The 25,186-nt window shown below is 33.7% G+C and overlaps 1 non-coding gene across 1 annotated transcript; it reads right to left on the bottom strand.

The window, feature by feature from the left end:
- Positions 1 to 482: 482 nt before the first annotated feature.
- TRNAI-GAU (transfer RNA isoleucine (anticodon GAU)) lies at positions 483 to 556 on the bottom strand. Its single transcript has one exon. It is a non-coding gene; the product is annotated as a tRNA-Ile (tRNA).
- Positions 557 to 25,186: the final 24,630 nt, after the last annotated feature.

The raw sequence follows: 25,186 nt of genomic DNA, 5'->3' as shown, positions 1-25,186 counted from the left end.
CAAATTTAGGTTCAATAAAGATTATAAATTCAAGAAAGAAAAAATATTTTTATTTCTTAAAAGTGACACAAAACTAATATTTTCCCTCATAAAATTAAACAATGAAATTATTTTGTAAATACTTATAACTTGCATTACAATATTACTTGAATTTTTCTTTAATATGTTATTTTATAGAGACATTAGGTTAATTGGAAAAGCCGGAAAGATGAAAAATTAGCAATCGCCTACGCCGAAAATCGAACCACGGACCTCTGAAATACCGGCTCATTGCCCTGACCATTACACTCCGAAGGCACGCTAGGAAGGCGAAAGAAGTACCCTACATACTCCCCCTTTTAAAGGGCGACTGGGGTTTTTTAGGGGACCCAGTCACAAAATCCTGGGTGAGGAGAATCCTCATTCAACACCCTTTTAATTCGGGCGCCACTGTAGAGACACTAGGTTAATTGGAAAAGCCGGAGAGATGAAAAATGAGCAAACGCCTTCGCCGGGAATCGAACCACGGACCTCTGGAATATCGGCCCAGCGTGCAGAACCACTACACCACGAAGGCACGCCAGGAAGGCGGGAGAAATACCGTACAATTTATCTATTTTTACTTCCTTATACGAAGTAAAAAGAAAGTATTGTAATCGCAAAAAGTTTCAGGCAGCATATTTCAACGAAAATATCCATTTTAACCGCTATCGAATGCAATTAAACGGAGTTTTTGCGTGATATCTGTACTTAAGTAACTTTTCCCAATGTTCAGTTTTATTGTAATTACTGGCTGTTTTTTAACGCAGTTAAACTTGAAGAGAAATTTAATATTATGTTAACCAACCTTTTGTTTCTTATTTAACATTTATTATTGTAGCTCAATTAGTTTAATGCGAAACTATTTTAGAAATAACAAGTTTGTACAGTTCTGAACTACTTCTACTAAAATTTCAAACTACTAGAAGCGTAGAGACAGTCCGACGACGTCTTCTAATTACAATAATCCCAGTTCAAAGGAATATTTAAAATAAAACGTCAACGCCCCGTTTACACAGTACTAATACACTGGTGAAGGTTGTTAAGACGGATTGCAAACGGCTATATGGCGCATTAAAAAAGTAAGTGTGTTTGGATGCCAAGTGAAGTAAAATAATGTCAGAATACTAAGACATAACAATAAAGATTGAGCTTTGAATTCTAGAAGGTTTTGAAAACTGTTCAAGAGACAAAATGGTTATCTTGTGCTGAATAAGTAAAAGTGAAAAAAAAAATGCAATTACCGTCCGCTGGCATTCTGACATAAGATGTTATTTCGAGATACGGTCACCATAGAGGGTGATATAAGTTTCCACACGTGGTGTCATGCTTTGCACAACATTATCCAAGAGCTGTTGGTGTAACTTTCCCGTTCCTCTGACGTTGCACGGATGAGGTTGTCCTTATTTATTGGAGGGCATTATCGTCCAGCTAGACTCTTCCTCAAAGCATTCCAAACATTTTCAATGGGATTCAGATCTGGAGAACGCGCTGGTCATACAAGGCGTTGAATATCCTCTCTCTCTAGACACTCCTGGACAGCGATTGTTCAATGGCATGTTGCGTTGTCGTCCATGAAAACAAATGTATCATCGACAGCACAGAACATGCGAACATGAGGTAGAAGAATATTATTAATGTATCGTTGGCCAGTCATAGTCGCAGCTGCAGCTACATGTAGGGGGTGCGGCTATTGATCATAGTGACAGCCCATACCATGATACTGCATCGATATCGGTCCTTTACCTCTGGACGATACGCAGTACCATTCTCACGTTATATCAGTTGGAGCCTACAATCCCTTAACACACTGGACCTACTCTTGTTTAAGAATACTGCATAAGCCCAATTGAGTCCAGTTACGATGCTCGCTATACCATTGCAAACGGGAGATACTTTGCTATCTGGACAATGGAATAAATACAACAGGACGGCAGGCGTATAGTCCTCCATGATGCAAACATCTGGCTAGAGTTTTTTGAAAGATTTGCTTGTCAGTAGCAACAATTGCTACCTCAATAGCTGCGATTCCTTTTGTTCTTTTTGTCGATAGCACTATCTACCTACCTTCTTCAGGCGTCGTATTGCAAACACGACCTCTTTCGTGACATTTGCTCACATTCCATTTGTTTGAAATGATTTCAAAAGTCTTGAAACAACACTGTGGCTGACGTCGAACATCCTAGCAAAATCTGTTATTTTTTTTCCCGTCTTCAATTTTTCTGATTATACGTCACGCGTAAAATCATCTACGCGATGTCTAGAAAACATATCAAAAATTTCAAACTCGTAAATTGATTCTTCCTCCTTAAATTTTACTTTTGAACAACAAAAGTCATTGCGCATCAAACCCTTAACAACGCATGACGTGACGAACAGCTTCGGTAATCCAAAATTTGCATATGCACAGCATGTCTTGTTGTATTCCGCACTTATGCTAATTTCCACGCCTTCCATTTTGTGGTTGCTATTGTTGCGCTATCCGTCCTTAGCAAGTGTAACAGTGTATAATAGCAGAAATTCGGAGCTCGCGAGAAATATTGAACAAACTTTCAAAGTTAAATTAACTTGCATAGATAAGTAAAGAAAATAAAGTTAACATGCATAGATAAGTAAAGAAAATAAAAATTAACAAGCCCCTATTGGCTCAGCCCCAATGTATTCGTGAACCAAATGTGGCTTGCCAGTAAAATGCTTAAAGTAAGTAAATCAATTCTAGTAACAGGGAAGCATTAAACAGAATAACATTCAACGAAGCTGTCAAAATGTATATAGCAAAATCACGATCCCTGCGCTTGTATCCTCAAATAAATTTGCATTCTAGTGGGAGCTGATGAAAGTGGAAGTGAAAGTAAAGGCAAATTAATAAGATAACTTGGTTAATTAACATAAAGCTTAAAATGTAAAAAATAAAATAATTCTTCAAATAGCTATCTTTACTAAGAAAGCAATAGTAACAAGTACAAGTACAAGTGACGGGGGACGTGGGCACTGTGCCTCTACCTACTGGTTAATCAGTACAGCAACCCGTCCACCATTAACTAGAACAGCCCCAGATGTCAAGAAGGGGGCACACTGGCACCTCGCCGATTTAGTATGCATTGATTATATTTATAAATACAGGGTCTTATACGTCGTTCAAGATACATATTACAAGATTTCCTACGGTGACCTTGATAACAGTTATAATTACCCGCACAAATTATAGTTACACATATTGTTACATTGAATAATACTTGACAATATTGAATAATACTTGAATAATTACATTGAATAATGTTACATTGAATAATACTTGACAATATATGACTTGCTTAAAATATACCTTGAAGTACGTTTAAAACATGCATAGAAATACGAACACTGATACGCGTGATATAACACTGATTATATACATTACATATATATGCAGTAGCTACTTAATATAAGACAGGGTAAATACATAACATTATGCGGTTCAAGATACATTAGCACATAGTAGAGAATACAGGACTCGTCGCAAAATGTTATGATCATAGTGATTTGTCTTGTATATATATATAATCACCTATAACTTGGATTTCACTAACCTTACACATGCATAGATAAGTAAAAAAATACTGATACAGCGATAAATAAATATGCATACATTAAGTGCATGTTGGAGACGCATTATGCATTAAGTATATAGTACATCCAGACGTTACACTAGAAACATATAATGAAGATTATAATGTTTTGACTTAGATAAATAAGGTCACCTATATTAGATATACATACAGGGGTATACATTTGCATGAATAAGTGCGTACCCATACGTTCGATACATTTTGAATATACATTGCGCATTGAGTGTATTGTATACAGCCTAGGTTAGTAAGTTAATACACACACTGCGCTTTGATACACGTTACACATATAATTATTATAAAGAGTTGACTTGGATATGCATAGTCATATATTAGATACACATTACACATACTGGGGTAGATAAATAAATACATACATATGGATATAAGGTACACATACATTTGGTATGCATTGAATAATAATTGAAGATTTGACTTGAATAAATGAAGTCACCTACATTGGAAACGCATTACATATGCAGGGGTAGATAGATTAAAAACATATACGTGGATGAGTAATTACACATACGTTATTAAATACACATACGCTTTTAGATACACATTGGGTATAGGTACACATTGTTATTAGATACACATTGAATTTGCATTGCGTATTGAGTGTATTATATACAGCCTGTATATTGAGTATATTATACAGCTTATTAAGTATATCATGTACACGGGATACACATTACACATACAGGGGTATATGGGAAAAAAATATATAATAAACATATACATAAATGAGTAAGTACGCATGATGCTTATAATGAATTAACTTGGAAAAATAAATTTCCTACATTAGATACACAATACACATACAGAGGTAAATAAATAATACACTTGGATGAGTAGATACGTATACGTTATGTTTATAATGAAGTGACCTAGGTATTATGAGATTGCCTCATTAAATAAATATTACAGTTAAAGAAATAAATTAAATATATACATATTCCTGGGTAAGTAGATACAGTGGGGCACATTGCGCACTGACACTCGTTACGCGTATCACAATTATGAAGAGTACACTTGGATAGGTAAAGTCACTTATTAGATATACGTAACACACACATGGTAATCCTAAATACATATGTACAGATAAATAGATAAGCATACATGAGAGATACATTGCATACACACTATACTTTGAGTACATTGCATCTATATATAAATATGCTTTGAAATTTCACATATATAGGGAATTATAATTGATTACGTTCATCTTTGAGTACATTACATTATACTTGAGTACATTACATCTGCATATAAAAATACGTTGGATTATTCTCATGTATGATTAATTCATACTCACTGAATACAAACGTAATATTATTAGGCACATTATACATGATTCATTTGAATGGACAGACCCAGTACTCTTAAGTTTTAAGATAATACTATACGACTTGGCAGAGTTCCTTATCCAGTTCGGACAGTTTTTCCATCATCTTACTAATCTTAATTGTTAGATGTCGTTGTTTCACTAGAAACTTCCGGAAAGGGTGTTGATATGTGATAGGGAATCTGATGTGCGTTGCAGGGGTGAGTGGGCAGCTGGTAAGGTAGTGCTCCGGAGTGCCTACTTCTCCGCATGTACATCTATCTGTTGCACTGATTCCAAATCTGTGGAAGTACTCTGGAAATAAGCCGTGTCCGGTAATATACCTGACCAGCTGTGGGTTGGTGACTAACCGCATCGAAACAACAGTAACATATATGCTTTTTATTTCTTTGTGTGTGCAACTATTTAATAAGATGAGCGATAGAGATGAAGATAGATAGAGTTTTATAAAAATGGCCTTTTATAAAACTGACTAACCAATGTTTGCCATTTACTATATAAATGAAACATTATTTCTGATTTTCAATAGTGTTTTGCCATTTTTGTATTTAATACTGCACACATTTGGATCATGTTCACAGTTGGCCGAGTGATGAAGACAGGGGAATATCGTTAGTTCTGCCCGGGTTCGATCCAGTTAATCGGCTGTATGATTAGTTTTAGCATTTTTTCTCCATAGGAAACGTGTATATGAGGTAGGTTTCCTTAAAAATTCCTCTACGAAGCCATCTGTTTCCTTAGGAAGACAGACCTAGTGTGATTTGCCTTATTCAGATAATCTAATTTAAGAGGTGTTTAGATCCAACTGCTTACTGATATGTAAATTCAAAAATATTGCTGAGGAAGAAACTTTAAGTGCTTAATAATGCTCCTTAGATGCTTATAATGAAGAATTTTGAGTCATCTGGAATTCTTGCAAAAGTTTTTCTAAATGTTTCTGGAAACCAACTTAATTCATAAATAACTCTTTTATTTGAAATTTATCACTGTTTATTTGTATTTACATTTGGCTGTCTGTAAACTGCATCTGAATACTATAACGAGGGAACTGAACGTTAAAATGCATGCGCTAAAGTTTTAAATCTGCAGAATTTAAACCTATGGAAGCGAATTTTATATTATTTTTTATCACAGGAAAGACTAAAAATGTAATAGTTTAATTTAAAATTTTTAACCTTTTGAAAATATTTTATTTCGATCGAAAAGCTAACATTGATAAAATAATTTTTGGTATTTTTAAAATATTTTTCAGGAATCCCTTTGTGGCTGCCCTCAGTCGACCTTTTTTAAATAACGCAAAAATATTTTATTTCGAGGACGTTTTTGTTTCTTATAACAAATAAAATTACAAAAAACTAGAAATTCGAAATTTCACCGAAAAATAGCATTATGATAAATGTGTCTCGAAACGGTCGTTTTACATATTTTTTGTTTACACATTTGCCATTTTATAAAGGGAAAGAAAACTTACCCGGATCCCGTTAAATTGTATATATTATATGGCGATATTAACTGTCGTTGAAATTGTCTGATTGCCTGAAACCAAAACTTACACTTTAAGTAGAACTGAGGAAGGATTTAAAGCTTTCCAATTACGTAGAGAGAGTTTCCATCGCAAAATAGTTTTAAAAGGTAGTAGTGGAAGTATAATCATGCAATTAAAATTCGGTACGTAAAAATCATACTATATTATTGATTCAAAACTACTACTACTACTGATCATACTATGTATTTTGATTCAAAAAATAAACTGATTGAAAGGAAATAATATTTATCTCGCAGTGCTGTAAAATTAGTACATTGGAACAAACTGCTATATGATAACAAAACCGTAATTATATATATTTTATAATCATGCGTTTAATTTTACACCCATTAATTATTTTTATTTTAGATAATTTTTCATTTCAGTTCTCTTAAACTTCCGGAAACTTCCGTTCCTTTCCGGAAGTTTCAGTTCAAGTTAGATACACATTTAGTTATGCGTTTTCATATTAGTCACAGCATATTTTTACGAGTAGGTATTTGTATCGAACAGATATTCTGTGAGAAAGCTGTAGAGTTATTTAGTTAAGTTTGAAGCAGGAGACATGAAAAAGGAGCCCTTTGCCGGGACTCGAACCAGGACCTCTCGAATTCGAGTAGTGTACTACCGTTACACCACGAAAGCATGCTGGGAGAAGGAAGAAAATGCTTTATATACTGTCTTCTAAACGGCGACTTCCGGTTAGAGGACCCAATCGCTAAACCCTAGTGGTGACGAATTATCGTCCACCGCGTTTTAGCTCCGGAGCCACTGTAAAATCATTAGGTTATTTTAAGCAGGACACATGAAAACTGAGTAGCGCCCTCGCCTGGATTCGAATATGGACATCCCGAATACGTGCGGAGTCTGCTACCGTTACACCACGAAGGCATGCTGGAAGGAGAGAATAAATACCTTACAAACCTTATATATATATATATATATAATGTAGTAAGCTCGCATAAAAGTTACCAAGAGCTGTTGCTCCAAAAAGTTCAACACGTTTTAACCTATCGTGAAAGTGGAACTGTAAACACCTCCCGGCAACTTATAAGCTAAAGCTCAAAATCCTAAAAAACTAAATATATCAGAACTTACTGACACTTTTTTGCGCTAAAAGCTGCGAAAAAGAAATAATATATCAAGCAAGGTAGTAATTACAATTTTGAAAAACTAATTTTGGTCTAGAAAACATCTTGCGCATCTTTTCGCCTGCTAGGTGGGCTGGGGGGCCAGTGCTTAGAGCTAACTAACTAACCTTAGAAACCTTATTGAAAATTTGAGATTTATGTAATGCATTTAAAGTTTCAAATTATCAAAAATTTCCTGGTAACCTCATTAAAGTATCCGAATGATAATAGATTAGTCTATGGAAAAACCTAGGAACTGCCTAGAAAGTGAAGGAAATGCAACTTGAAATGTTTTTCCTTTCTCTAAATACTAAAAGTATTAGTAACATCTAATTTTCATATCACTTGAACTAGATGCTTAAGTACGAATTTGCTTATCTTTCAATTTTAGGTATGCTTTGAATGCTAATGTGTAAAACAGATTTGAAGAGCGATACGTTAATACTGAATCATGGTTTAGAAATGGAAAATGAATCCACCTCCCAGATGTTGATTATATATTTTGCAATATTGAGCAATTCCTACATTATGAAATGCTAATAAAGTCTCAAACCATATATATTAAAACAGAAATCTACTATGTATGGTTTCAAAAAGATGAGGAGAGATTTTCAGAAAGGGCATATTGTGCCTGAAAAAGTAACTTACACACATTTTTTAATTTCTTGAACTGCATGGTACCAAAGTAGATGCGATCAAATAATCATAGGTTTTCCTTTTTTTACGTCCTTATTAATTGCAATAATTTACTTATGCCAGACAGATAGATGGCTCAAGACTTTCTCAGCAGGAACTCCACAAGATGTAATTATGAATGTCGAAAGAAATGATGATTTAGAAAGGATGGATTCTAACCAAATATATTGTTACAGAAAATTTTATTCTTATTCGATCCGTTTATTTATCGGATTATTATTATTAATTCTGTTATTTAACGCATGTTGGCCCTAGAAATATTTCAAATATACAAAAAGCTAAGGAGCTGTAATTTAAGGAAGGGTAATTTAGTTAAGTGTGTCTTATTCCTACAGTTTACTTAAACCTCTGAACATATCTTATTACGTCTGACCAATTTTCATGTTAATCACTTAAGAATTGGTGTAATATTCAAGTAAACAGACATAATCTGTTGTCAAATTTTCTATTCTTTACATGCTAAGCAAAAAGGTTTGCAGGAAAACATAACAAACTAATTACTAATTTAATTTCTAAAATTAATGTAAAGTAAGTAAAATTTTCAGTTTAGACTGAAAGGGGGCTTCTAATTCTCGTCACAATTACATAAAACTAATATTAAATAAAACTGAGAAAACGTACTAGGAGAAAATAAAAGCAAACAGAGAGTGCAGTCTGCAGCAGCAAATTTAGTCTTTGCAAGACACGTTAGATAAATGAGAAAAATTTCATTAGCGACTAATACAAGGCTGTAACTGACAACCCTCTCTCTCACTGCATAGCTATTTTATCTCGAAACTTGTTTGCAGATTTCCGAATCATTGTGCAGAATGTTCTGCATACGATTTGAAACGTTGTGGAAGAGTTAAATTAAAAGATGTTAGAAATGTGCAACAAACTTTACATTTTACAATGAGCTACTTTCATCCCTTATGAAGCTTTTAGCCTCCTCCTTTCAAAAGGAAAAAATGAATGTTTTAATTTTAAGTAAAATACCTTTATTTTAAGTAACTGTTTTTCAGATTACCATTATAGCCATAAACAATGCAAATTATTCGATAAAGTTGTAGAGACATTAGGATATTTTTATAGCACGAGTGATGAAAAATGAGCAACGCCCTCGCCTGGAATCGAACCACGGATCTCTGGAATACGCGCCCAGCGTGCAGACCAACACACTTCGAAGGCATGCCAAGAAGGTGGGAGAAATACCTTATATACTTCCCCTTCTAAAGGGAGACTTTGGTTTTTGTGGCTCCCAATCGCCAAATCTTGGGTGTGGAGAATCATCATCCAACCGCTCTTTTAGCTCAGGCGCCACTGTAAAGATATTAGGATTGATTTTATAGCAGAAGTGATGAAAAATGAGCAACGCCCTTTCCGGAAATCGAACCACGGACCTCTGGAATACGCGCATAGCGTCCAGACTACCATGCCACGAAGGCATGCCAAGAAGGCGGGAGACATACCTTATAAGGTTTTTAGGTTTACTTTCCTAAATGACGCAATGAATTGCAATTTTGCAAACAGTAAATACTAAGTTTCCTTAGCATAATTTGTATGACATTGCATAAACTTCATATACTGTTAAACAAGAAGGATTAACGTGAAGAAAATATTCAATGACTGGATATTACCTCTTTCCCTCCTTACTGCTCTTTAAATGTGTGGTGCAATTACATTCCAGAAATTTAAAACTAATTACATAGACTATGTTTTCCATAAGACTATGTTTTGGGTGGGTACTAAGTACTCAAAAGCTTTAATGCGTCAAATGGTGATTTGAAAAGTAAAAGTAAAATTTTCTCCTGTAATGTATTGCACTGAATATTAATTTTATGTTCCTTGCAATTTTGCCTGCACTTAATAAGTATTAAATTAACTGAAACTCACACTTTAAAGAATCTAAAATTTACAAGTTGAATAGGTCATTGTAATGTGATCCCGAGGATATCCATGAGACGTTATCAGTAGTAGCATAAGTTAGCACAATTTTTCTTACACTATCCCATAATGACCAAATCAGAAGGTCTTGAGGACGTATCTAGGATCTATAAGTAGGACATCAACTGTCCTCATACTATCTCTTACTATTCCGAAATAATTATAACAGAATATTTTTGGGAGGTGGCAAGTAGGATTTAAAGTCTTCAAAACGTCCTTGTACGTTAACGAATGAATCCATCGAGGAAGTCCTGAGAATATTTTGGAATGTGACATTTAGCTGTCTGGAGAATTTGATTGCGATGTCAGGGGAATATTCTGGGATGTCTGAGGTATGTGCCGAGATAATGCGCAATGTCCTAAGAACATACTGAGGTGATTTTATACTATATTGGGAAATAAAGACTTCTAAGGGCATTGTAGTAAAGTGATAGTTGATAGTTGATAGTTGACGGGGGACGTGTGCACCATCCCTTTACCGTAATGGTTAATTGGCATATGCAACACGTCCACCTCTATCTTGAGCCAGATGGACCACACAGGCGCCTCGCACCATACACCGAAACCCAGCGACCAGGCCATCCAGGTGGCAGTCCAAAAGACCAAAGAAGCCCCCAGAAGCATGTTCACACCAACCGCCCGGGCCTAGTATTTATTGAGTCAAAGTTCAACAAATACATGGCCAGACAAGGGCTCAAAAAAAAAATAAATAAATAAATAAATAGATAGATAAATAAAGGGTACATTTGAAGTTTTGACAAAGCATAAGATTACAAAGGTGCAAGTGCCAGTTTTGAATAAATACTAGAATCACATAGACATAATTAGAACAAAACACATACAGATAGCGATAACAATAGAAAACCAAAGGAGTAAACACCATTACAAAACTACTACTGCTACATACTACAATACTACAAAACTACTACTAGAATACTTACAAACAGTACTACAAACTGATACAATGCTAAATATTACAAAACTGCTACTGCTGCTACATACTAGGCTGATAATAATGCTGATAGCATGATATCGATGATGTAATTATCTTAATACTGATGGTAAGTTCAATACAATAGTTAGTGTACAAAGCAAGGATACAATACATAAATACATTATGCAACTATATAAATACCAATGCAAGGTAAAGAGGATACATTATACAACTATATATACACGCATACACACATATATACATACATACACATATACAGATATATACTAATACAAGGTAAAACGATACTAATGATTCTGTACGAGATGCAAGACAAGATAGATAATTCAATATAAGATCAATAAGCCATATTGTTCAATACAATAGTTAATGCAAAGTTAATAAAACACTATTTATATTACTATACCAACTGTATATTTCCTATATTAGTGCAATTTTATACGACGCATATCTATACGATGCTCACAATTTAATATATATTACACAGTACTGTATTGCAGGGAACTTATAATTCAATTTTATACAAGATGATACATATCTATACTATGCTCACAATTTAATGTATATATTATATAATACATTATACAGTACAATATGATTTACAACTAAAACGTAAGATAATGGATGCTATATCATTCAATTACAAAAGTTAATGCAAAATTATTTATATTACGATACCAACTACACATTTCCTGTATTGCAGGGGACTTATAGTGCAATTTTATTATGTATACGATGCTCACAACATTGCAATTTCATATAAGATGATACACATCCATACATAGCTCACAATTTAATATATATATTATACAATACGGTTATACGATATAATATAATGTACTGCAAATACGTAAGATATGTGATACAATAGGTAAATTAACATGCTTACAGGGTTAGCATACAAGACACAACAATAGGTACAATACAATACTAAGAGTAAATAAATAGAGTATGTGACAGTATATAGACAAATGCAATGTAGAAAAATACATATTGTCAAGTAATTGGTAATAATTCTATGCAATATGCAATACAAGACATATGATACAGTATAAAATCGATAAGCTACGTCTATGATACTATTTATAATTTAATGGAATATTTAAAGCAAAAAGAGACCAAAATACTACTTTAACTTTCATACAGTATTTTAACATAATTGCTAGTTCAGTAAAATAATTAATACAATATTTAATTCAATACGTATCTCAGGGTATAAAAAGAAGTACAATATATTTATTCTTAATAGTATGATGCCTATAAGACAATGTTCTTAATAACTAAAGCGAATTAAATGCAATACTTTGTATACAATACACAAAATCAACACTTCAGTACAATACTGAGGATAAAAAGACATATTTTGCAATAGTATATATATACAAATGCAATGTATAAAAATACCTATGATCAATTCAATATTATTAATTCTGTGCAATATGCGATACAATGCAACAATATAGTTATACCAATATAATGTATAAAAAATACTTATGATCAATTCAATATTAATAATTCTGTGCAATATGCAAAACACGACATATAATTCAATATAATCAATAAACTAAATCTGAAATCTAAAGTCTAAAATTCTGCATGTAAATCAAGACTACTTATAACGTTATGCTAATAATCCAGTTTCTGTATTGCAAAGAATTTAATTTACAGTTCCATACTAAAGCATACATAGCGATACGATGTTCATAATTTCAATATGTTGCATCACTTATTCTTAGGGTAGAGCTTGTAACTCAACATAATATTACATAACTACCAACTTAATACAATAATTAATGCAAGAATTAAAATAATAAGTAAATTAAGTTAATAGACTAGTTAGAATATAATGCAGTACTTAGAGTGCAAATATTGTATATTGTAATTATAATGAAATATGATACAATGCTAATAGTTTGATACAATAGTTATTACAATGCCCGATACAATATTTTTGATATATAACCAGATTAGAATACTTAATATGTAGCTTGTAATTCAGTAAGATAGTAATACCATATGTATAGTTTGAGGTTGCGAGTATAATACTTATTGTGCAATATCTTATAGTGCATTTAAAATACAATACAATTTTTAATAATATTTGTAACAATACTGGGACTATTAAAAAGAAAGAATATAGTTATAATATGTAAATAGACAAGAATGCAACTGGAGTGTACAAAAATACAATTGTATTATGAAAACACTATGTAAACAGACAAGAATGCAACTGGAGTGTACAAGAATACAGTTGTATTATGAAAACAGGAAAAACCATTAACATTAGACAACCTGACATAGATCAGATCCATAACTGTGGAGAATGTCCATAATTTTTGAGAGTTTTCTGATAAGGTACTTCTGCTTAATTAAAAATTTACTAAATGCTAGTTGATTATCCACAGGGAAAGGAATGTGAAATTCCTCCGTTAACGGGCATGTAGTAATATAATGTTCAGGTATGCCTAGAGTTCCGCAGACACAATATTCACTATTTGCAATTCCATGCTTGTAAAAGTAGCTTGGAAATGGACCATGCCCCGAGATATATCTTACTAGTTGATGATTTGTTATCTGACGACATTGATCCACATACGTAATATGATTGTACGTTCGTCGACCAGTTTCATCAGTATCCCATTCTAGTTGCCATTGGGATATAACTTTTAAAAGAAGAGCTCGTTTTAAGTGAGATGTTGGCCACTTAAGAATCACTTCTTCGGCCTCGGCATCGGTATTTTCGGCAGCTGATTTGGCTAACTTATCTGCCAAAGTATTACCGTGATCCCCAGCATGGCCCTTAGTCCAAGCTAGCGTGATGTTATTTCCCACTTGATTACGAAGTTCACATTGGATGTCCGAGATAAGCGAAGAAGAATGTCTGGGGTTTTGAATCGCTTGAAGCGACGAAAGACTATCAGTGATAATTATTGCCTCCATAGCACCACTTGTTTTACAGTGTTGAACTGCTTTGAGGATGGCTAGGGCCTCCGCTTGAAATACACTATTATTTCCATGGAGATGACCCAGCCACTGATAAATTGACTGACCATTATGAAAGGCTACAAGGGCACAGCCTGTCTGTTGATCTATTTTAGATCCATCAGTGTAATATTGAATGCTTGGGAAAGGTGGCAGTGTTACGTCCTTAAGGAAAATCCGAAGTCCTGTTCCTTGAAGGACTGGATGCACATCCAAATGTTGTGAGGGTTGTTCATAGTGCAATGGTGTGAAAAGTTCATCAAATAGGATGAAAGGTTTTTTCAAAACCTTGACGGATTGTATTGCTGCTTCCTGCAAAATACGTAGATGAAGAGGTATCAGTCCCGCCATGACATTTAATGCACTGGATGAGGTAGTACGAAACGCCCTAGTTATCTGTAAGGCAAATTGACGCTGGAGACTTTGCAAGTGGCGCACTTTGCGACCCTGCATGGGTTCAGCCCATATAGCAGCCGCATAGGTGACCATTCTCTCGATAACGGTGAGATAAAGAACCTTTTGTATATAGGGACTAATTCCCCATCCACGACCCTGCATTTGACGCAATTTACATGCAATTATAACAGTTCGTCTCTTTAGTTCCAAAACATGCGGCATCCAGTTCAGTTTCTCGTCAAAGATAACGCCGAGAAATTTGAGCTGCGGTTTGATAGGTATACGTGTACCATGAATGGTGATTCGAGGCCGCATTCGAGGCCGCATGAACCAAAGATCCTCCTTTTTTAGGGATTAATAAAATTTGCGATTTTGGTTCGGAAATTGTTAATTTAATTCTAGAACATAAGTTATAAAAGAGATCACAGGTTTCAATAGCATTTCTTTGCAACTCTTCTCGAGTTCGTCCTTGAATGATAAAAACTGTATCATCTGCATACGCATATGCCCGGGTATGTGCTGGCCAGTTTGCGGCAATAACAGAATTAAATGTTATATTCCATAAATCAGGGCCAGCACAAGAACCCTGCGGACAGCCTCTGTTTTGTTGTCTTGTAATAATGCCATGATTAGTGGAGTAGATAATTTTTCTTTCCGACAAGTAACTTTGAAATGCAAGAAATAAATTCTGAGGACAATCAGCTTGTCGAAGTGCCTCCAGTATTGCAGGCCACCACAGTGAGTCAAAAGCATTCTTAAGATCTATACTGATGAAAGCACTGTGATGACCATTGTTGCGATTACGATGTATATCTTCTGTAATTTTTGATAATACTTGTAGGGTAGACCTACCTGGTCTAAAGCCATATTGGTGATCACTTAAAAAGTGAATTTTGTGAAGATAATGTTTTAAACGGTAGACAATTATTCTTTCATAAACTTTCCCCAGAGCAGATAATAGACATATAGGTCGATAAGATGTGGATAATTGCGGATCTTTGCCTTTTTTGAGAAAAAGAACCACTCTTGCAGCTTTGAAGATACGAGGAAATACACCATTAAGAAATAACTTATTAAAATAATCACAGAAAAAGAAGATGTGGGAATTAATGATTACACGAATTATAGAATAGTCAATCCCGTCGGGGCCTGGGGCCCGTTTTTTTGGAATACTTCGAAGAGTGGTTTTAATTTCTGTAATTGTAATCTGTGGATCATCCTCTGTGTTAGGAATAGAAGTTTGCTGCCTAATTGACAAGTGCTCTGGGGAGTCATCTGTAATATCATCCTGAGGAAGAACTGATGCTAGAATATCATTAATAGTATTTTCTATTGGGCTAGACCCAGCAAGTGATGATTCTGAAAGATACGTTGATGCAGGCTGGAAAAGCTTATCTCGAGCGATTTTATAGGGTAAGCCAAATATTTCTCTATTTGATGTGCAGTATTTTCTCCAAGCTTCTATTTTGCTCTGCATAATCATCCGTTTATATAGAGCACGCTCTCTTTGAAAAACTTGAAGAGTATTAGATGTTATTCCATTGCGTCGTTCAGATTTTAATCGTCGCCTAAGCGCACGACACTTCCGCTGCTGTATGCGAAGATCAGAGTTCCACCAATGTAAAGTATGGAGCTGCTTGGTAGTTCGCTTTGGAAGTATTTCGTGACAAATATCTTGAAGATTTTGCATTAAGGACTCTGAAAAACGTTCAATATCTTCAGATATGGTTAAAGAGTTGATTTGGTTACGAAGACGATTAAGAGTTCCACGAACTTTTCGACTAAACTGATTAATTTTCCTGCCAGGAAGATTATAACGAGGTAAGATAGGTAAAGAACTATGTTGTGTTACTTCAAAAGTGATATATTTATGGTCAGATAATGAAATCTCATCTCTGACCGTCCAATTCCTTGTTAAGTGAGAGGTATTGGCGGATGTAAAGGTCAGGTCCGGCCAACCCACAGCATATAGTCTGTCGAAAGTAGGAATTGTATTCGTGGCATTGAGTAATACATAATTTTTAGAAGATAAGAAGTCTTCTAACAGACGGCCTTTGGGGTCTGTTGTTCGATAGCCCCAAGCAACAGAGTGAGCGTTAAAATCGCCGCTGATAATCTGATGTTTATTACCAAGAACTCTTGTATAGTGTTCCAGGAAAGAGATTGTAGTGCTGATATCATCTGAGGGACTGGAGTAGATCGAAAATAATGCTATAGTAAAATTTTCTAATTCTAATAAAAGTGCTACTTGATCTTTAGTAATAGTAATAATTGATGGAGAGAATTGAGGGTTCAGCACACCCAACTTAAATTGAGAAGATTAGTTTCAGTTTCTCGCGGCAGCACAGAGAATTGTTTAAGAAGCGTATGGGAATTGGCGAACGACTTTTGATGCAAAACTTCCATGACAGATTACAAAATTCAGACAACTATAATCACATTGATAAAAATTTCAAATTATCAGTTTATAATAATATGTATTTTACAACATATGATCTTTGCATGAAAATACTAATATATATTCAAACCTAAGGTTAACCTTTATTAACTTAACCTTTATTAAGTTAAACCTTAATAAAATAATTATTTCTTTATTCCATTCTACAATACTTTAAGCAAGAGAAAACGTATTTTTTGACGTCTTGTTTTATCTATTTTGTCGCATTCTCATCTTCTGTATATTATCTTCAACAACAAATGCATTTAAACACGTATTTTATTTGCTTGTATGTACCAGATACCGTAAACAAAGTTTTTTAAATTCTTTCCCCTCAAACTCTTTTATTGTATTACGCTTCCAGCAATAAAAGCATTCATTCTTGTGAATAGTAATTCTCAAAGAAATGAAGATTTAAAAAAACAAAACACTTTTTTACTTTCTCCTTAACAAACTTCATTTTCTAAAGATTTTTATTAAAGTATGCAGCGCGCGTTTTTTTTTTTTTAATTCTGGAGGTAAACGTCTGCTATTCAAACTACTTTGTGTTTTGATAGGTCGAATTTTAAAAACAGAAATTCTCGTCGATTCCATGCTATCCACTTGTCCATAAATGATTTACTGTAATTTTAGATAAACGCACAGAAAATGGTTATGTCGAAACACATGTTTGTAAGTCCTGAGCTTTTGAAAGATGGTGATCCATCAAGTATCTGGAGTCGACTTTTTTCTTGATTACGGAGCAAATACGTGTTGGGTATTAAGAAAAAAAAAAAAAAAAAAAAGGAAACATAATAATAATAAGTAGGATCACCATATTGATCCCAGATAATATTTTAATGACTAAAACTTTTCAGACTATAGGTGCTGGTGATTTTGCTCCCATATAATGTTGCTTTATCTCTTACGCATTTTTCCTAGACACTAAAAGCTTAAAAAATGTTTTTTGGAACTGCCTATTTTTCTTAAGATAATCTCCTCCATATATATATAGACCATACCACCAGTATATAACCACGAAAATCTTCCTATCTGCTGTAGATTTCAGCACCACCCCCTTTTAGCCCCCGCGTGCAAAGAAAAGGACACGCGACCGGGTGATTTGTGATGGCGACAACCCACCATAAAATTTATTCTCATCTCTGCCTCCTGTCGCAGTCGTGTGCTCTGTCGCTCTTCCTAACTAAGTGCCATGACGGTCTTCCTATGTAACGGGGGTTTGTAACCCAGCTGTGTAACTTTTTTTTTATTTTTATTTAGCGTAGGTGGTTATTAAGCGCAGTTGCTGAAATCCGTCCAGCTGTATTTTATACATAAACTATTTAAGGCATTGTTGAAATGCCGTAAGATTTGTTTGAATCCCGTCTAACCACTATAATAAGAAGAATAAAATTGAATGTATATACAATATTCTTCTAGAAAGAAAAGAATAAGAGTAAAAAACTAAATATAGAAAGAAAAAAATCTGAAATGTTTCAGATTTTAAATTGCGTCCAAAGGGGCTGTTTTTAACATTTTGTATGTTACCTTTCTTTATTAAATATCATTTTCTTCGCACTTAAATCATAAGATACAGTTCAACAGCAATATCGCGAAATAGTTTTAAAATGAGCACATCTTTAGAATTTCCGATACAGAGACTCACGCTCTGTAGGATAAAAATGTTTTTCTGCACAACGTTGCCATGACTCGCTTTGAAATCCTTGAGTTTGTTAATCAAAAATTCGTTAAAGTTTAATAAAATGGGAAATCGATAATAAAACAAATTCCAAATTTCAAATTTGGTCTTTCACATGCCCATATTCGTTGGAGGATTACGTCATTCAATATTCGATGGCCCTATGTATCGTTGTTTTATCACAATGCGAGAAATATACATACATTTATGCAGATTTTCCATTATTTAATTTCTTCAAATATAATGCAGGACTCTAACATTTTGTGGTGAAAAGTGAACCGACATTTATAAGTGTCAGACGCAAAATGCGAAAACGAAAGTAATAGCCCTTCGGGACTCAAGTCCCTTTGGACAAATAATAGAGATATAAAAGGTAATAATAGATATAGATTCAGATATGGAAAAGTAATAACGATAAAACAATTGCATTTTGAAAACTTCACGTTATAGTCTGATGCTACACAAAGAATTTTACTGGTAAGTAAGTAATAGTTATAGTAGAGCTAATTAGTAAAACTAAATGCATTCTAATTTGACAAAAATTAATTTAAAATAATTAATATTTTTCAGTAAAATTTAAAAACACGATTAAAATTTTAAATTTATAAATTCTGTCTTTGTTTCTGAACAGATTTTGAAACGTAAAATGGTACTAACAAATGGCTCAAAAGTACATTGCTAGACTGCACTGCAAGCTCAAAAGTACACTACAAAAATGTGAAAAGATTACAGTTTGAATGAAATTAGAAAAGAGATATGTAAAAAGAGGATCTACACAAGTTCCCCAATTTAAAATCGGATCTTTTAAAGAAACAGTATAGGCATAAGGTCATGAAACATAAACTGCTTACAGAATATGTTGGAAAAGACGTCCACCTAATTCAATGCATTTGTCTACACATTCCACCATAAACTAAACTCGGTGGTGCAAACAGCCCTAATGACCCAAGGCCTGCAGTGCCCCGAAATATGCTTTCTTGACCGTGGTCCCCGGGGTGCGTAAGCATATGCCCTGAACAAGTGGTCAGCCTTGTCGCAGGACTCCCAGTGTTTAGTCTCCAATCGAACTTGGTACTCATTTTATCGACCCAAGGCATGGATATCAAGGGATGAAAGGCTGAGTCGACCTTGTCCAGCCCGGGGTTCGAATCTCGGACCTGTGGTGCTGCTGCGCCATTTGTCTACACATTCCACCATATTCTAAGCGAAATTATGAATGCTTCTTTACCTGCAATGTGGATGGCTTATAAGAATTTTAAGTTTTACTAACTTTTATTTTATTTTAAACTTTGATAGCCTCTCTTATTTTTCATTTTCAGTTAAAATAAGCACGAGTAGGATGTTTATGCTAATGAGTTTGCAAACTGTAAAAGATATTTAAGAAGCGGCCTCTAGCCAAGAGAGAGAGAGAGAGAGCCTTCGTGTGTTGCTTACTACGCGCGTGCTTTTCAGTCAGTTCGTGTCTGCCTTTAGTCCAAATCTTAGTTCCTGCTGATATAGTAGGCGTATTTGCATATAAGCTCACTACTTACGCAGGTTCAAGAGGCCAATCTTCGCATTAATAGTCTGTAAAAAGCATTTAAGTTTAATTCTTATTAAGTTAGTCATTAAGGGAATATTTTTTATTTTGTTACGTTTAAGACCAAAAGTATAAGCTTCTGTATCCCGAAGTCCGGGAGCACATGCACGCTGTGAGAAATAAAAGATAGAGTTAACCCTTCTTAACTTGTTTGCCTATTCCACGCACACACTAACAAAGCTTGAGTAAGTTCCCTGTTGCCACTCAGGATTTCTGGATGTTTCCCAAGGCAATTACAAGGAACGGTAGTCCTAACAGGTTAAAGTGACGTTCATTTTCAATTATGCAAAGGCGTAGATGTTGCTTATGAAGATGATTTTTTAACAATCCCCACAAAATGTATTGGGTCAGTCCATAAATTCATGGGCATTTTTTTGGTAAATTTTTAAATAATATAAAAAAACACAATTTAACATTTTAATCAATTTTATATTTTCCTCCTTATCTACAATGTCTCGCCATCTTACAGGCAGCTTTTTTATGCCATTGATGTAGAAAGACTCTGGTTGTGATGCAAAGAAAACTTAAAAGTTGTGTATATGCTGTTTAGAATTTGATTTTGTTTCCCAGTTAAAAATTTTGTAAGGCACGAAATAAGTGAAAATCACTTGTGGCAATACCTGGAGAGTAACCAGGATGTGGCAAAAGCTCCCAATGAAATTCACTCATTTTTTGCAGCGTCGTTCGAGCCGTATGCGGTCTAGCGTTATCATGATGAAACAACGCTTTCTTGATATTCACAAATCGTGGGCGATTTTTGATCAATTCTGAGTTTAGAAGGCAAAGTTATTCCCTATAAACTTCTGAATGAATCGTTTGATTTGGTTCTAACAGTTCAAAACGTCCTGAACGGGGTTCATTATCCATGCTGCTTTTTCCCACTTTAAATTTTTTAAACCATTTCTGGGCAGTCCTTACACTAATAATGTGATCACCATGTACACTATGCAAACCTGGCAGATTCACCACAGAAAAATATAAAATGTAGCACAGCACGTTTGTACTGATTATCTATATTCATCTTCTATGGGTACTAAAATGCGTTCGATATTTACGCAAGTTGGTGATAAACTGAATAATATGTTAGTCAAACGATGACAGGTTTCAACAGTTTCAAAATTGTATTGTTTTAGTAAATGCGTCATAGTGAATTCCACGCATACTCTTAATGCGCACGAACTTATGGAATTACCCTATAGTTGTACTAGTAAATTCTGGAAATCTGAGAGATGATAATCTTTAAATATGATTCTATCAAAAAAAAACATCTGTAAGGCAATATAGCTAATAGTTTACGACCAGCTAATACATTGGCTAAGTTTCAGTATCTACATATCTCTCAAACAATAAGGGCCAAATATTCATCACTATGGCATATCATATTATTTCGACTATCAGTTGAGGCCATGTCGATGAAATCATGTCTCATCTGTAAAGCATCTGTTTTAAAATAGAAATGTTGTATTGTAACTGAAGTTTTTACAAAACAGTAATCAGCGATGTGATACACAATATGACACTTTAACAATAATAAAAGATATCAACTTTTTGAAAAGTTGTTAAACCGTACGGGTAAAACTGCTGTTCTTACAGCTCTACTTCAGCCTTTTTTCGGAAAATATGTCCGAATATAACGACATTAAATTACAAAATAAAATTTAAGCACTATCATGCTGCTCTAGGAAAACGCATCAAAAGTTTAAGGCAAAACATTCCGGAGTCTGGAAATGAAAGTCTTTTTAGAAAAACTTAGTTCAAGTAATATTACGAATGAGAAAAAGCGTAAAAACCCTAAGCAATGGGAATCACTGTCATGCAGATTTAGCTACTACATAATAAAGGGCCATTGTAGTACAAACTAATAAGTACACGATAATAATTTCTCAACTGAAGGAAAATACATTATTATCATTTGCTATGGAGTGATTTTGGAGAATTACACCATAAAAGGTGCCTAGTACTAACAATCGTATCGAAAAATACTTTATTATTTTTCTGAATTTAATGAGTTGCTGTTAACTTCTAAATGCCAATGATTATGAAAGCATCACATTTACAGAAGATGTAAAACTATTGTGCCAAATTTATGGTATATGTTTTTATGCTATGTCAGTATTGTTGCGTGCGTACGAGTTTGTAATAGAATGAATGCACAAGTCTGATGAAAAGTTAATAAAATTTATTCTTATCACAAGAAATAAAACAAAATGCTGAAATTTATTCCTCACAGATATTCGTACAATATCACACAGTAGTTACATTTTAAACTACTAAAACATTAAATAGAACGCTATCCAAAGCGTAGAGAAAGCTACCTACATTAAATTAAAAGCTAGATACTCTCAGAATTACAGCAGCTATGTAAACAACAACTGAGCTGAGATGTTCTCCCTCTGGTTTTTATAGCTTTTTTAATCGGCTGCACGAGAGAGTTCTAGCAATTTCTAGAAAGCAAAAAGCGTAGAATTAGGGTTACAGTTAACATTGTAGTCAATTACATTTATTCAAATTAAATATCAATTACGGAGATAAATTTTTATTAAATGTTAAATGCAAGTGCTCTAGTATTTAAGCCAATTAAAATTGTTGGAGGATCATTAAGTTAGTATCATGATGCTATCTTATGAATGTTTTCATTTTTGAACTTAAGTTAGTATTGCAAAAAACGAATACTCTTTTATTAACTAATTATAGAGATTTTAGACTGCATATGATTAATAAATGCGAAAATTGTAACGCGATTTTACAGTTTGATGTTCGACATATCATTTAATGTGATTTCTGAAGTTTATCAAAAAAAAATTCTAACGATTTGAAATCCAGTTTAATTTTCGATGTCATAATCTTCAGACTATTTGACATTTTAGCATTAGCCAACCTGCTTTTAGTTTCCGATTTGAAAACTAATAAAAAAGAGTAATTTGACAGAGGTATACTATATAGAATTTAGCCAAAATTATGAAGTAACCCACTGGTGTCAAATCGAATATAATCACTTGTCAATCGTAGAAAACATCGAGAAACACAGATTCGGCTCCAAATTCTTCTTTTAATGGGATTTAGGTCAGAGTTTTTTAATTAAATCATGTCGTAGTTCTCTCGAAGTCACTTGATTTTGACTCAGAGGACCCCCCCCCCTCTGTTTTACAGTTTTTAATATGCTATAAGCTGAGAAATGCCTAAATTCTAAAATGTAAAACCGCGCTACAGATTTGTTTGGGAATATAAATTTAAGCTGCTTATCTAGCTTTTCGAGGCATAAAATTAATTGAATAAAACAAAGGCATTGGACAATACCGCTGGTGGCTGAATATAGCCAGTTGGGCGTCATCTGGCTCTCGTTATTCTAGATCATTGAACATGTTATTAGAATCTTAAAAATTCTCCTACTTTAAATACTTTGATTGTTTTGACAGAAAGTTTCCATATTATGAGTCTTGTTCACCACATTTTCATTGCATTTTCTTTATAAGGAAGACTTTGTAAGGGAAACAAAAATTAAATGCTTTTTTTAGAGAATAAATTTTTAATAGTAATTTTCTGCGCTAAAATTCATAAAGAAACAAAGGTTCTGCAAACTTGAATTCATCAAGAGAAATAGGGATTTCTTATTCGTTAAATGACTGAAACTTAGAGGAGAAAAATTACTTCACTAATTGATAATGAATTTATCAATAGCAACTTTATTTACATATTTAAGAGAAATGAATATATTCTTTGAATACAGAAATTCGTTAAAAAAATGTTTATCTTTAAACGTGATGTTAAAACCGTAACGCATCACAGAGAAGATGCATATAAGCATACCGAAAGTAACTAAAGCTTTTATGAGAATAAGTCACAAATAAAATAAAAAATATAATGCAACTTCATTATAAATTTACTGTTTGCGTGTTTCATATTGCGTGTATGTTTTCCCATGCACAGTCATAATTTAGTCTGATCTTTTTCAAACTTAGCATGAAACATCTTAAAAAAAAGGGTCAAGTTCTTAGATCTCGGGCGTGTCTATGAAAGCAAAGTAGCTAATGCTTTTCATATTTCCATGAAATTAAGTTCAATAGCGGTTTTAATATTATTTTATGATAGTGCAATGATATGATAGTGACTGAAGAAAGCAAGCTCTAATAGACAAATTAAAAAATTCTTGGCATTGGTTACTGTAATAAATATTACAGATAAAGTATCAAAAATGGATGTTTTGTAGTTCATTTTCCGCCTTCCGTCTAGTTTTCATAGAATGAATGCAATATCTCACTACTTTAACACAGCATAATAATCTCTACCTATAAATAGAATAAAGAGTCTGTCTGTGTGTGTGTCTTTCGTTCGTGCTGCGCGAAACCTAATAGACCCACGGCTACGAAATTTGGTACATAGGTGCATCTAGACAAGAGCCAATGCACCTCGAAGCGAGTTTTTCAAAATTCGAAATCGAATTTTTTAAATTTTATGTTTTGTCATGAAATCGCGTCATTTTGAGACAGAATGGGCTATAGGAAAGAGAGATTTTACTCTACACACTCCATTTTCACATCGTCATGAAACATAGACACGTAGCTATTTTACGAACTTAAAATAAATTTCGTGTTTCAATAAATCGATTAAATACGAATTTATTTAACAAAGGGAGCTTAACAGATTTTCAACAGGATTTTTTCTAAAAAAGTTTATTTTTAAAAATATACAGTTTATTTTTCTTTCATTTTTGGACACGTTAAACTTTTATCCTTGCGTCTGCTTTTACAAAAAGAATTTTGGAAAAAGGATAATATTTTGTATTTTTAAAAAAATGTTTAAATGAAGCTTCCGAGTACACTTCTCACATCTCACATCTTTAAAAATGTGATTTTGGCAACAATTTTCCTTTCTTATTGTTGTTGATAGATTTTTGATGAAATCGCATCATTTTGA

Source organism: Stegodyphus dumicola, chromosome 1, assembly GCF_044657685.1.
Source record: "Stegodyphus dumicola isolate Sdum_Otavi_A_Nest chromosome 1, ASM4465768v1".
Taxonomy (NCBI): domain Eukaryota; kingdom Metazoa; phylum Arthropoda; class Arachnida; order Araneae; family Eresidae; genus Stegodyphus; species Stegodyphus dumicola.
Note: the sequence above shows the minus strand (reverse complement) of the source record. Positions and strands in the feature narration are given on the sequence as shown.